This window comes from Poecilia reticulata, linkage group LG11 (genome assembly GCF_000633615.1).
Source record: "Poecilia reticulata strain Guanapo linkage group LG11, Guppy_female_1.0+MT, whole genome shotgun sequence".
Taxonomy (NCBI): domain Eukaryota; kingdom Metazoa; phylum Chordata; class Actinopteri; order Cyprinodontiformes; family Poeciliidae; genus Poecilia; species Poecilia reticulata.
In genome coordinates this window covers 14,747,336-14,760,531 of record NC_024341.1, presented here as the reverse complement: position 1 = coordinate 14,760,531, position 13,196 = coordinate 14,747,336, and the positions used below count along the sequence as shown (strand labels likewise).

The 13,196-nt window shown below is 36.9% G+C and overlaps 1 protein-coding gene across 4 annotated transcripts in view; it reads right to left on the bottom strand.

The window, feature by feature from the left end:
• The window catches only part of atxn1a (ataxin 1a), a 113,817-nt gene that overhangs the window by 78,193 nt on the left and 22,428 nt on the right, over nucleotides 1–13,196 (bottom strand). For all 4 annotated transcript variants that reach the window (XM_017307536.1, XM_008422051.2, XM_008422055.2 and 1 more), the window contains exon 2: nucleotides 5,440–5,628. The gene's annotated coding sequence lies outside the window, so the exon portion shown is untranslated. The remainder of the gene's footprint in view (nucleotides 1–5,439; nucleotides 5,629–13,196) is intronic.

Here is a 13,196-nt window from a genome sequence, read left to right as displayed (position 1 = left end):
GCTCCGCTTCGCCCCTAATACCTCCACGCCAAGTAAGCTCACCTCAGTCATTTCCTGGAGAAACTCCGCTGAGTTCTCGCTAACCCTGCTTTTTCCCGTTGGCAGTAGAAGAACCGGTCCGCCGATTCGGCTTCGCCACCAGCTCCCTGATCCTTCAATAAAMATTATTGTTTCTGACTCGCTCTGTCTGACTGTGTTCTTGCATGTGGGTTCGCAACCTTAAAACCGACATGACACTTTCCAGACAGACAATGTTTCCATGATCCTAACAACATTCCTTTAACCTCTGTCGCTCATTGGAAGTCTTGGGTTTAAAAATGTTGGCAGCCTTTTGAAAATCTGTGAGTTCAGTTCTACATTTTCCCGAGACCACACCTGGGAATGGGTGTTTTGATAATGCTAATCATGCTAGCTGTGCTAATTATTGTTTTATAAGATGCTGAAGACAGTTTAAAATAGTCAATTCTCTGAGTCGGCAAAATATTCAGGTCAAAGCTTTATAAAACATGGATATTGGAAAATGAAATTTCAAATTCTACTTTGGCTCATCCTTAGGTTGAGCCAAAGTACTTATGTTTCTTGATCTCTTGGAAACTGAAGTGAATCTGAAGGGGTTTCTTGGATAAAAGTAATATATGTCTGTGCTTTTTTTCCTCTCCTGGCAGGTACTCTTGCACCCTTTGATAGAGTAACATTTTGGAAATGGTAGACTTTATCTTTGGCCGATTGAAAGTATCTAAACCAATATCCCTATTAACAGTGATATTTTAGCTAAAAGCAAATGTACACTTGCAAGACAGAGGAGTACGGTAGCACACTAGTTCAAAAGAAGAAGAAGGTCAATAGACGCTTCTTTTATTTTTACCACCTTTCAACCAAACTCGTAATATTAGATGCCCTCTTCTTTTTCCTCTCTCTTTCTCTCTGTCTGTAATTCCACTTTCATTTGTCTCGGCATCATGTGTAAATGAATGTGTGTGTTTCCCTTCTTGCCCTCCAAACACAGTTCAATCCTACTACGAGAGAGCAGAGGCCCAGATCAAATAAAGCCAAGCAAAGCTATTACAAGAAAACAGAGAAGGGAAACTCCACGCTCTCCCACACTGAGACTATTTACCCCAATTGTTTTAAACCCTCCACGCAGCAATGTGTCCCAAATGTAATTAGACCCTCTGAAGAAGCAATAAAATGTATTAAGTACAAGACTTTAAGTTAATTATTTGGTGATATATGTTGTATAACCAGTGCTTTCTTAAAATACTCCTAGCAATAAACTTGCTAAATTACAAATTTAACTGGTTTCGTTTTAATCAATGACTCAAATACTCGTCATGCCAATAAAAACTGGAATAATGAACATTTATCTATGAACTAAACAACCCAGGATTGGTGAATACGTGAAGGCATCAGAGATGCGTTTTTAGATGAAAGCTGCTCTCAGTTAATTAGTAATTTGACATCTTTGGCATCACAGTGAGCCACCACTGCAGGCTACATTGAAACGGATGAGAGGATATTTCAGTAACAAATGAAAAAAAAAATCTATCCCTGAGAGTTAATTGAATTTGTAAAGCACTGTCAGGATTTCCCTGCAAGGTTTACTCTTCCTCTTGGCATAAAAATGATCTCTTGCATCCTAATCACTGATAAAGAAATCAAAGCCATGCAGAGTTTTTTTTTGTTTTGTTTTTTTTGCAAACAAGCTGTCAGGAAGAAATTTTAACATCTGAATTTAAATTTACAGCCAGTGAAGGTTAAAAGTGTCACTGGGATGCTTTCAGTAAACAGTGTGCATATCTTTATGTTTGATCTGAGCTGTGCAGTCACATCTAAGTAGACTGGGGAGACAGACACAACCTGGAATTAACAACAAGGAGAGGAGACACAGATTTCTAATTTTTTTAAATATGTATAAATTATTTAACCTGTTGTCAAGGTCTATAATTTGTATAGAAATAAACAAATGCTGTTTATTTTTCAATGTTTGTGAATTAACAGTTGCTTTGATTTCATGCTTGATCTTTATTTTACTTGGCACAACTGGAATAAAATTAGGCATTGGTTCAATACACCCTCAAAAAAAAACTTTTTTATAATGTATTTAATATCAAAGTAGAAAATACATGGTGTGATAAATTACATTAATGAAAAAAAGGGGGGGGTTGGAATCACGTAAATAAGGAAAAAGAACAATGTATTGTGTTTTAAAGAAAAAAAAACTTTAATTTTGTTTGAATCATAGTAATGCCATTTGTTCATGATAATATTTTTTGCATAAATAAATCTTTATAAGAGATTTTAATAAACACTGCAAATGAGATTATAATGCATTACCATGGCTGTCTATTTCAGTGATATCATCTTTGAATTTTGAGTCTTTCTTTATGAGGTAAATATGATGTAATTTATGACATTTGGCAAAACACCAATCATCTGACATCTCAACTGGAAAACTCTTCTTGACCAGGTAAGAGAGGCATGTTGAGGGTTGAACCCTTTTCATAACTGAGCACAGACCTAGTTCAGAACTGAAAATATCAAACAATTTGACCCACTAATCCGCCCATTAGTGTTTATAAAACTAACAGGTACTAAATTAAAGGGGAAATATTAAGTCTTGTAAAATGTTAGGTAAGCACATTTTAATGAGTCCTCATTGGATCGTAGCAGTTTCATAGGCACTAACAAATGACTAGCATTCCTTTTTTTCCCCAAATATACTCCCTTCTTTGTCAGTTTAGGTTGCTCTCAAAGGGTGTGTGTTGAAATTATCCTGAAGCTTTCAAGTGCAGGTTAAGTTGAAAATTATTTCCTAAAAGTTGTACGCCAATAAATGTGACCAGTGTTGGTGGATTGGGGGATTTTCCTTCTGAAAAACACAACAGACATCAGAACATAAAACTGCTCTGGAGTACAAAAGCACAACTCGAGAGACCACATCTCCTACATTTGCACAGATATTTTGAGTAGTTCTGGTTGGATTTTTCTGTTACTTTGCAGCAGATTGCTCACTGCAAGGTGCGTGTTTTTGAGCATAGTGTGAGCAGCATGTCTGAAGTGGCAGCAGCTCCACTGCTCCATCTGTGTCTACACAGGCGGTGTTCAGATTTGGTATCAAACTGGACGGTACCTGCATTTTAAAAGCACAAAAAAAAACGCTCCTTTCATGCTGTATAATTTCTTAGCGGGCAAATCATACTGATCAACAAATAAAATAGCAATTCCTTTCAATAGATTTAAGCTTCAGATTACAGTTCTGGCTTGATGTTTTCGGCTTGATGTAAACTGGGCAAACTGCTCTCAAAGCCACGAACTGATGACTCTGATGTCCCGCCCAAGTGTCACTGTCTGAGCTTTTAGACTGTCATCCCTGCATCAGCTCATTTCTAATGGGTTTTCTGCTTAGAGAAAAGCGACTGTCAACTGAATAAAAAGCCAGCAAAAAGAACAAATCATCAGGGAGAAAAATGTCTAATTTGCACCCAACAGAGATAATTGCTGAAGAAAGAGTGTGAGGGGTAAGTATCACTGAGGCTCACCTTACAAAATTTTTGCTTTATCTTCGCCTTCATCTTATCGGCATCTAACATTTCCGCTTATGCTCTCTGTATGCAGATTTGTCCTATTACTTCTCATCTCCTTTTTTGCATTTCTGCAAATATTTTAATAAATTAATTAGTCTGTACTTCAAAACATATTTGTAGAATTATGAAGCAAGTCCCCCGGCACGCCGAAGTGGCTTACAGCTAAGCTTACTGATGCCGTTTGGGAGCATCCTTATATATCACTGGTGGCTTATAAACAAAAAAGGCATAAAATTTAATATTTGGTTGTTAAAGTTGAACATATGAATATATATTCGACTTATATTAATAAGTTGAAATAAATAATGCCTATACATATGTTACTGTCACGATCAGTGCTGTGCATGAATGCTCTCAGAAGTGGGGCTACCTTTTAGCATATACTTTTAACCCTGCTTTTTTGGAAGTCAAACTTAGACTGAGCAGAGTTCTTCTCAGACACAATGGACACAGACATGTCCTGACATGTGAAAAATATTAGGTGCATCAATGTAGAACAGACAGACATTTCCCTGTGAAGACCGCAGTGTGTGACCGCAGTGTGTGTGTGCACGGATTTAGGCAGTTGCACCCACGTATCAATCTTTGGGGGAAACTGAAAGCTCCTTCATTAACATCATAATTTATAAGTCATGCAGAGTTTTTACTCCAACTATCAAAAAGGTAAGCATAACCATGTTTTCTTTCCACGTTTTTAACATGGATGTGACATGGACAAACACTTGCATTGTCTTGTGCATTGTGTGTGTCAGTTTTGAGATAATTACCCTCCACTGTAAGGGAATGAAATGGGGATAAATTCTAGGACCTTAACCATTGAACTTATTCACCTCCTCCATAAAAACAGCAAGGCAATAAGAGGATAGAAAAAGTAGAAATTGCTTCACTGACTTTCCGCGCTAAGTAACCCCTTTTATTTAATCTATTAGCATAAAAGAGTGTGCGCATCAATATCCAACAGGTTAAAAAGGGCAGAGAACTGAGAAGAGAGTTTGCAATAGGTACAGCAAAGATGACACAAAAATTAGGAAAACAGAAGGGAGTTACATAAACCAATAAAAAGTAGCAAACAGAGAATTTGGCTAAAGATAAGCATTCAAACATCTTTTTATAGATATTTCCAGTCAGACAGTGATTGTCCAAATTAAGGCGAGACAGAAAATGTTGCACATTTGCCTTTGTAGCCATGTGTCCCGTCTAAATTTAGCCCAAACATTTCAACCTATAAACAGTGTTTCATCCACATTTAAACGTCAATCAACTTCTTTATGTAGATGGTGTTTCACCTTTCACTTTTTAACCACATTAGGATAAAAGGCAAGCTCATCTGTTTCTCAGTCTTAAAAACTATTCTGCTCAGAAATTAAGCCAAGAAATATGGTTCTCATAGTAATGAACATAGGGAATAAAAACGTCATTTTCCTGCCAAAAGGGATAACACTCATTTAAAACAATCCATAGTCGCCTTTCAATGACTACAAAAAAACACTTAAAGGCACTTAGTCGGCCACAAACTGAAACTACTGCTTTTACTCCTTCTTATTCGAATCAATCAAAAGAAAATTTAAAGCCAAAGGCTTCTGGTTACCATGGCTACAAAATGGCCTGGCAGAAAAATATTCCACTCCCCTGCCCACTTAAGATCAGTCCCTTGACAGCTTCTGCATAACTGACAGATTTATTACCCGGCTAACTTCCCAACATCAGCACGTCTTCCTAAAGAGGGCCATATGTCAGAGATCATTCTCAAGCAACAAATGACAAAACTGTTACTCACGAAACATGCCACAGATAAACACAGCAGCTAATAATTTGACAAATCTATTTGCAAGATCTCGCCTCACTTGACTCTTACCTGAGCAGAGGAGTCAGAGCTACGTGGGCGGAGAAGGTGGAGCGTCCTGCTCAGCTGGGAGCCGACAACCATCCAGAGCTTTACTTTGACTGACGCGAGGACTGAGTCTTTCCAGGAGTGGAGGAGAAGCTTCCCAGGTGTCTCGATGTCCTTTCAGTTTTGTCTGTCCGCAGCCACAGTCAACATTCCCTGCAGAAAAAAAAAACAAACATCAGCACATCTTTCAACTTCATTGGCCCAGTTTACCAAATGTTTTCAAAATCTACTAATGTGTTACAAGAAAGTATCCTTATGATTAAAATGTTTTCACATTTTGTGTTGTTACTTCAATGTAACTCACTGGGATTGTATGTGACAGATCAAGAATCTGTTTCAAATGTAACAAAAAAGTCAAAATGTTTAGTTTAGGATGTTTAAATATTTTAGCAAGGCAGAGTGTTTCACTATGCTGCAGCGTTTTGTACCTTTTGCACCTTTATTTGCATCCAGTGTAATTATCAGTTTAACCTTCAAACAAATGCGCACAAAATTCTTCTCAAAACAACCTCAAACTTTATAATTGCATATCGCAAAGCTAAATGAGCTAAGGTGAAAAAGTTTGTCAAGACCATTAAATAAGAAACATAATGGAAACAAATCTGCATATTCATTTCTAAAACTTATCCCACGCTTTGTTTTTTCAATCTTTTTAAAAGCCCCTGACCTTTGTAAAAATCTGTTTGCCGTGTCCTACACTATCTCTGTCACTGGTATTCCATTTTTCTGTTGCTCTCTTGCCCTCTCTGAGGAGTATTCAGAACAACACCCAAGCTATTTATACACTGACGCCCCATCAGCATGGCAACCAGGCTTTGTTTACCCACATGAGACACCGGTTTGAGGCTTGTGTCCTCCTTTTATCCCCCAAAAACATAGCTATTAAGGTTCATTTGGGCATGTTTCATGAGCGTGGCTCACTTTAACTAAACATCTCTAATTTCCCAGCAGATCTTGGTGTTTCTATGGAAATAAGTGAGCACATTTGCAAAATTCCTCACAGTGTTGCAAAAAGGTGGAGGGAGGATATTTGACTCAATCAGAAGAGTTCATCTCCAGTTCTCGGGGACCTACTTACTCTACGTTTTATATAAGTACCTGCGTCAAATAAATAAGTTACCTCTTCAGCCTGTGATCAAGCTCTGCAGAGGCCAAGAATTGAAAAGTTTAAATTAAACGTGAGAAACCAGGGAAACATCTAAAACATACAGGAGAGCAGCCCTTCAATGCTGGACTACATGCAAATTTGGTTACATGTTTACAGTATACTGTCCTCTCAAAACAGAAAAATCTGAATTTTCACTCTTTTTCATAAGAAAACAGCCATCCAAACACTGATTGATGACAGACAGAAGACAAATGACACTTTAATTACATGCTGTACCTCTGGACTAAAGGTGTCAAGATGAAGTCCAACACTGATGCCTCTTCAACTGTTGCACAGGCAATTTTTTCAAACAGTTCAATCAACACAATCTTCGACGCATATTAATCACACCGTCATATTCCCCCTGCTGATGCCGGGCCTGCCTGCCTCCTATTTTGCTGAGAACTCAACCTCCAAAACCTAAAAAGCAGATGCATAGAAACTGCATGCAAAACGATGTGATGGCATGTATTACCCATTGTGTAAGTTTAACTCTACATCCTGCATGCAACGTGTGTAATGTTATGCATGTGTACAGATAAAAGCACTTGACGCACCTAAGCAAACTCATCTCCGTTCACATAATACAGCTGAACATTGAATACTCAAATCATGAAAGCAGTGCACTTCAAACTCATTCACTTTTCTTTTTTTTTACTACAGATTTGCATTTACTCTCACACATCAATCCACAATGTCCTACATTAATGGTGACTGAGAATTCAACTGCCAACTCCCACTCTAAACTACAGAGTACATATCCATTTCAAGCAACACAATACAAAAACAAAACGATTTCAGCTAACTGTTTCTTCTTTGAACAATCCTTTTTTTTTTTTTCAAGTCTAAATTTATATTGGCTGTTCCATTTGGTGACAAAATTAGCTAACACATTCTTGCTTACTACCAATGTAAGCATTATGAATTACTGTGAGTCCACTAAATCTATAACATTTGATTCTTATTTTTTTATGGTTTTATGTTTTTCTTACACAAAAACATGGAATAAAACCTATTAAATTTCATAGTAGTTTTCAAGTAAAACACGCATATTGCACAGAAAAGTTCAGGTTTTTGCTCTTCTGTTCTTAGAGAAACACTGAAGGTACAGCAAGTTGATATTAGCTGATATATCAGTCTGCTTGGGTAGAGCACAGCTCTGTACTGTTGGCGCTCCAAGTGTAGTTTCAAAAGTACATTACATGAAAACAGTGAGGGTTTGCAATTCTGCAAAATTATGACTTGCATGAGCTTGCACCTACCAAACGGCTATAATTGTTTTTCTTGCAAGCAGGGTGAAAGTGTTGGAGCCTCCTTTCAGGCAGCTGACCAGCAGGGTGTATCAACAGGTGGCTGGAATGAGCAATTCTATCAATTATACAGTCTAAGAAAACTCTGGTTGCCCTGGCACTTTGCACAATAAAAGCACTTCAAAAACATGTAAGTGAAAGTAAGATGGAACGTCTGAGCCCAAACGGGTCACACCACAAGTTGAAGCAAACTTTTACAAGCAACCTTTGCGTGTCACATAAACACTTGGAAGGCCCATGGCCTTGTAGTTTGTTGAGTCATGCATGCAAAGACAAAAAAACAAATTCACAACACAAGAATTTCAAACAAAAAATTGGAACTTTGAAGTCATGTGTAGTAAAAATCCAGCTTCAGTAATGACAAACAAAACGACCATTCGTGACACTAACAACAGAAACCTGCATGTCCTGTGGAAAGAGAGCCTGATTGCTTACCTGCTTTAACCCTGCCACTATTGTCTTGTTGAACTCGGGTTAATTCATTTAGCATATATATTTTCAGAATTTTTGCAGACACTTTAAATATATTCATACACTTTTATAGTAACCTGCTGGGTCATGTTAAGAACTGTCTCCTCTGTTCCACTTTGGCTTACTGCTGCACAGTATTACACTGAGAGTGCAGACAGACAGATTCTGCATGAGGGTCAGATTTCAGCACCACGCTGGCACAACACAGCACGCTATTTTCAGATTTGTTTGAGTGAAGTTTTTGGGTAATTCTGAGTGACAGCAAGAGTAGCAGCAATATAATCTGGTTTGCACTGTGTTTTCATTGGCCTGGCAGGCTGTTTTATAGAGATTAATTGGCATAGTGCCACAGAAACTATGAAATAACTCAACGACATTAAGTACAAAGCATTTGCAAAAGGCTCCCCATTTTCTATTTGTGTGAAAGATGTTTTATAAATATTATCCATCTTAGAATTTTACTTGGAGAAAGACAAAAAAAAGCAGTAAAAACTAAAAATCCCTTTACATCAATATGTTATAACTGTGAGATTTTTTTTTTCCTCCCTTTTTTATGGCTCACTGTGATGATATCCTCCGTTAACCTGTATCTTGTCAGAAATCAATATCCATCCTGGCTGGAGTTGAGGGGTCAAATCAATACAGAGCAGAGCTTTCACCTGGTTTAACCCTGTCAGTCTGCTTCATGGAAAACATTGGCCTAAATATTGTGAAAAGACAGCTTCCACTTACTGGGCTCAGACTGAGTTCCCTGTCATTGTGTGATGAACTCAATACTCCTGACAGTCTGCTCTCTGTATGTCTGTGCACAGCCCCTTTTGGCCAGCCATACTGTTGCTTTCCAGCCTGTTGTCCCTCCTCTGTCTCACACAGGAACAGACACACCTGCATGAACCCACCTGCGCATACGCATTCAGAGAGGCTGACAGGCAAAGCTGTGAAAAACGAAAAAAAAAAAAAAAAAACAGAGCCATGGGTGAAACTGTCATGTTTGTGTTCCTGTCTAGGTGTTCTTGTAAGGTTATGCTTGAGAAGACCAATTTAAACTTATAACCCTAGAAGTGTATGGACAAGGGCATTTGTGATACTTGTTATTTTTAGAGAGATGTTACTACAACTACAGACAAGAAGCAGGTTAAACTTGGGCCACAAGAGAGTTGGAATACGATTGAGATACAGGTTATGGACAAGAAATGAAGGTATGACAACTTGTCATTTTAAAATGTATTCCGTCACAGAACAATAAATGTTGAGGTTTTTCAGACAAAACCCCAGAATATTTAAAAGTCAAAATGTCCGTGCATTTAAACTGAAAACTAAATTTTTTTTGCGTGCAAACACACCAAAGGTCAACATGTTGTAAAATGTGCTAATTGTTTTGAGTTCAGCACAAATCATATGCTTCGATTCAAAAAATAAAGATAATATTTTAATCCATTCATTCTCAGTAGGATGAAAAAAATATCACCAAAACCTACAGCACATTTTCTCTTTTATGTTTTCCTTTTTGTTGGGTTTAACTGTTAAACTCTAAAGAATAAAGGTTTGCACAAATGAGTTCACACTGTATGTGTTAAAAGTACAGAAATGTTTTTAAAAATGTGATTAGGAAGGTCAAACCTAAAATATAACTGAAAATACGTATTAAATAGAAAAGTCAGACTGACTCATTTCTAGCTTGTGGCTAATCTGCTCCATGACGGCTGAAGCTCCACCTGAAGAAAACATATTTAATTTATATTGTCCTGCTAAAGAGTTAGTTCTACATATTTCAATCTGTACTTCTAACATTTCAATATTTTTAACATTACAGATGCAAAAATCAAGCATAATTGTAACTGCCACGTAAAATGAATTGATGTTGTATCAACATCAATTCAAAAGAATGTGACTGTGATATTCTACAGTTGACCAATGAGTACAACCCTTAGAAACAAAGAGTTAATGTGATAGTGAATGTGATGCTAAGGAGCAATATTATTGTTTATCATATATTGACTGTGACAATCCCACATTTTGCGTTACTTCCTTTTCAAATACAAAATGCCCCCAACTGTGACAAATTTCAGCATTCTAGTCACTAAAATTACATTTCATCAAACACTGGCATTGTAGAGAGGACTGTGGTTCAATATAATTCGCAACTCTGGCTGTGATCATTATGATAGAAGGAAGATGAGATCGGAACGTGTGGTCTTAAATTAAATTGTATTCACGGAATCTGACAATGTTATTTTGTTGGGGTTTTTTTCTTTCTAAAATCATGCAGCCCTACATGTAACTGATTTTATCACGCTGTTCTAACATCAGGGGATGTGTGATGAAGCAGTCGTTGCCGTCATTGCCTTGGAGCAAGAATATTCCAGACGTTCTGAACCCCAGGGAGCATGGAGGACTCTCCACGCTCCTTAACTAGACATCTTATGTATCTGATTTGTACTTTTTTGAATGGAAAAGACAGTTCATTCATTTTATAGTAGAAAAGTTGAAAAATGTACGCAATAGAAGAAAATCGTCTCAAGGCTGCAATATAAATTATGTAATCTAGAAATAGTTGCACAGATAGAGCCAGAAAAAAAAGCATACAATCCTTTTCAATGCATTTCTTAACAGCTGCTTTTCAAGGAAAAAGTGAAGCACAGAGGTAAAAGAGGGAGTCTAGACTGTATTGTTGCTACTGCAAACGGCTGAATTCTATTGAGATTTACAATCTCAACTGATTTTAGAAAGCATTAACTCGTAAAGATCCGACGCAACAACCAATGAGTATTTTATATCTCTGAACAGTGTAAAATAATCAGGATGATTGTTTTAGGTTTTATTGCAGTCTGTGCAACTGAACTGAATGTGACTGTGTAAAACTATGGGAGCAGAAAAGAGAGAGGGAGAGGCACCTATACAATGTGACACTGAAAGAAACATGACCTGCGTTATGCAACTCACTCATTTGCTCTCGACACTGTCCCTGCAGGTCAAAGTATAGTGCTCACAAAAGCTGCCTAAACAGGCTTCAGTGTACCTGTTGGAAGTTTTTTCCAGCTAAAAATTGCAGACATGTACCCACTAACAGTGAAACGGTATATGCACTGAAACACCACTTCAACCACATAGAACCACGAGCTTTACAGCTGAATAATCAATGAAGTGCTGACACAACTCGACCAAAGTAAGGTGGACTAGTCTTGAGAGACAGATTAAGACGTAAATGTATTTTGTCAGCAAGAACAGGATTGAGACATCATGAGAGACTTACTGTCTGTCAAGGGAGAAAGTTGCAGATGTTTACTGTGAAAGCAGCTCTATAGTTTCTGTCTTTTAGGCCCTTTGCAGCGGGAGACAATCAAGAGGAAAATACCCTGAAGCTCTTGGACTGCTCTGACTGCACTGTTAGAACATGAAGAGATGAAAATATTCACTGCTGACTTAACTAAGAGGTTGATTATGAATGGTAAATGGTCTGTACTTGTACAGCGCTTTATCTAGTCCAGGTGACTTCGAAGTGTTTCACGCTATATTCAGTCTTTCATCCATTCACACACACACACAGAAATGACATAAATAAATAAAATCTAGCTGTTTTAACATTATTTCCATGATTAAAATTAAGACACCAGTAAAAAGAAAAAAGAAAAAAAGGGAGGCGAACACAAGGCAGCTGGAGAACAATTCAAAAAGGTGGAGACCTAGCAAACTGGCAACATACCCATGGATTTAAAAGCTCTATGATATATATAAATTTGTTATATCAGCACTTTAAATTGCACTTTAAAAATTGGGTAGCTTTATGTTGTTAAAGCTAAAGTTTAAACAGCAATGATTTCTTGGTTAATGTCAAGTTGTCATAACAAAGACATTTTGAATAATGTCAACTTTGTATTAAAAGTGTCATAATTTATCAAATGACACTTTATGACAATAGTCATAAATATTCATGAAGGCTTATTCATGTTCATGACATATGTTATGTCATGAACATAAAAGTGTCATGACAGTCTTATTCACCCCCATCAAATAAAGTGTTACCAATTATTTTTACTATCTTCACCGTGTAGTTCATTGGTCAATAAATAAAGTTAACATTGATAAAATAAAAAATAAACCCTATGTGTAACAGAAAATGTTTTGTTCTGGTGGAGGATAAATAAAAAACTGAAAAAACACAGTAAAAGATGTATTTAATTGACCTAAAACCTATATGCTTACACTCATCTAAGTGGAAAACACAACAAACAGGATGAGTGGAATTTATTTTTGTTTGATACTTAAGACTGGCTCTAAAACATAACTTCCCGTATTGCAGAAAAACACCATTTTAATAAAGCAATAATATGCCTTTTTTCATGATTGAGATAGTTGATTTTTCACTACAGTTACAAAGAACAAAGGTCATTTCAGTAGTAGTTATTTAATATTTTTTTCAAGTGTGATTTATGGAGTACAATTTCACTTCAGTGGCAAGTACTTCATGCCCAGTAATTAGGCAAAAAGCAAAAATGATTTAAAAAATAACATTTAAAACAAAAAAAAGAGAAAAGATACTATTGGAAAGGTGCAGAACTACAATGATGTACCTACTGCATTCAAGAGTGCCAGAAATCACACAACTAATCTATCAATAAATTGCAGAACTTCTAAAAACTTTCAGATACCGCAATATTAATAGTCTAGATTTTCACAGTACTAACTACACACTGTATGAGCCCTGTTGTAATCATTAAATTTTTCATAAATATTAAGGTCATACTACGCTCACAATAATGCTAATAAGAATATGACCCCTTAGCCTAAAGGAA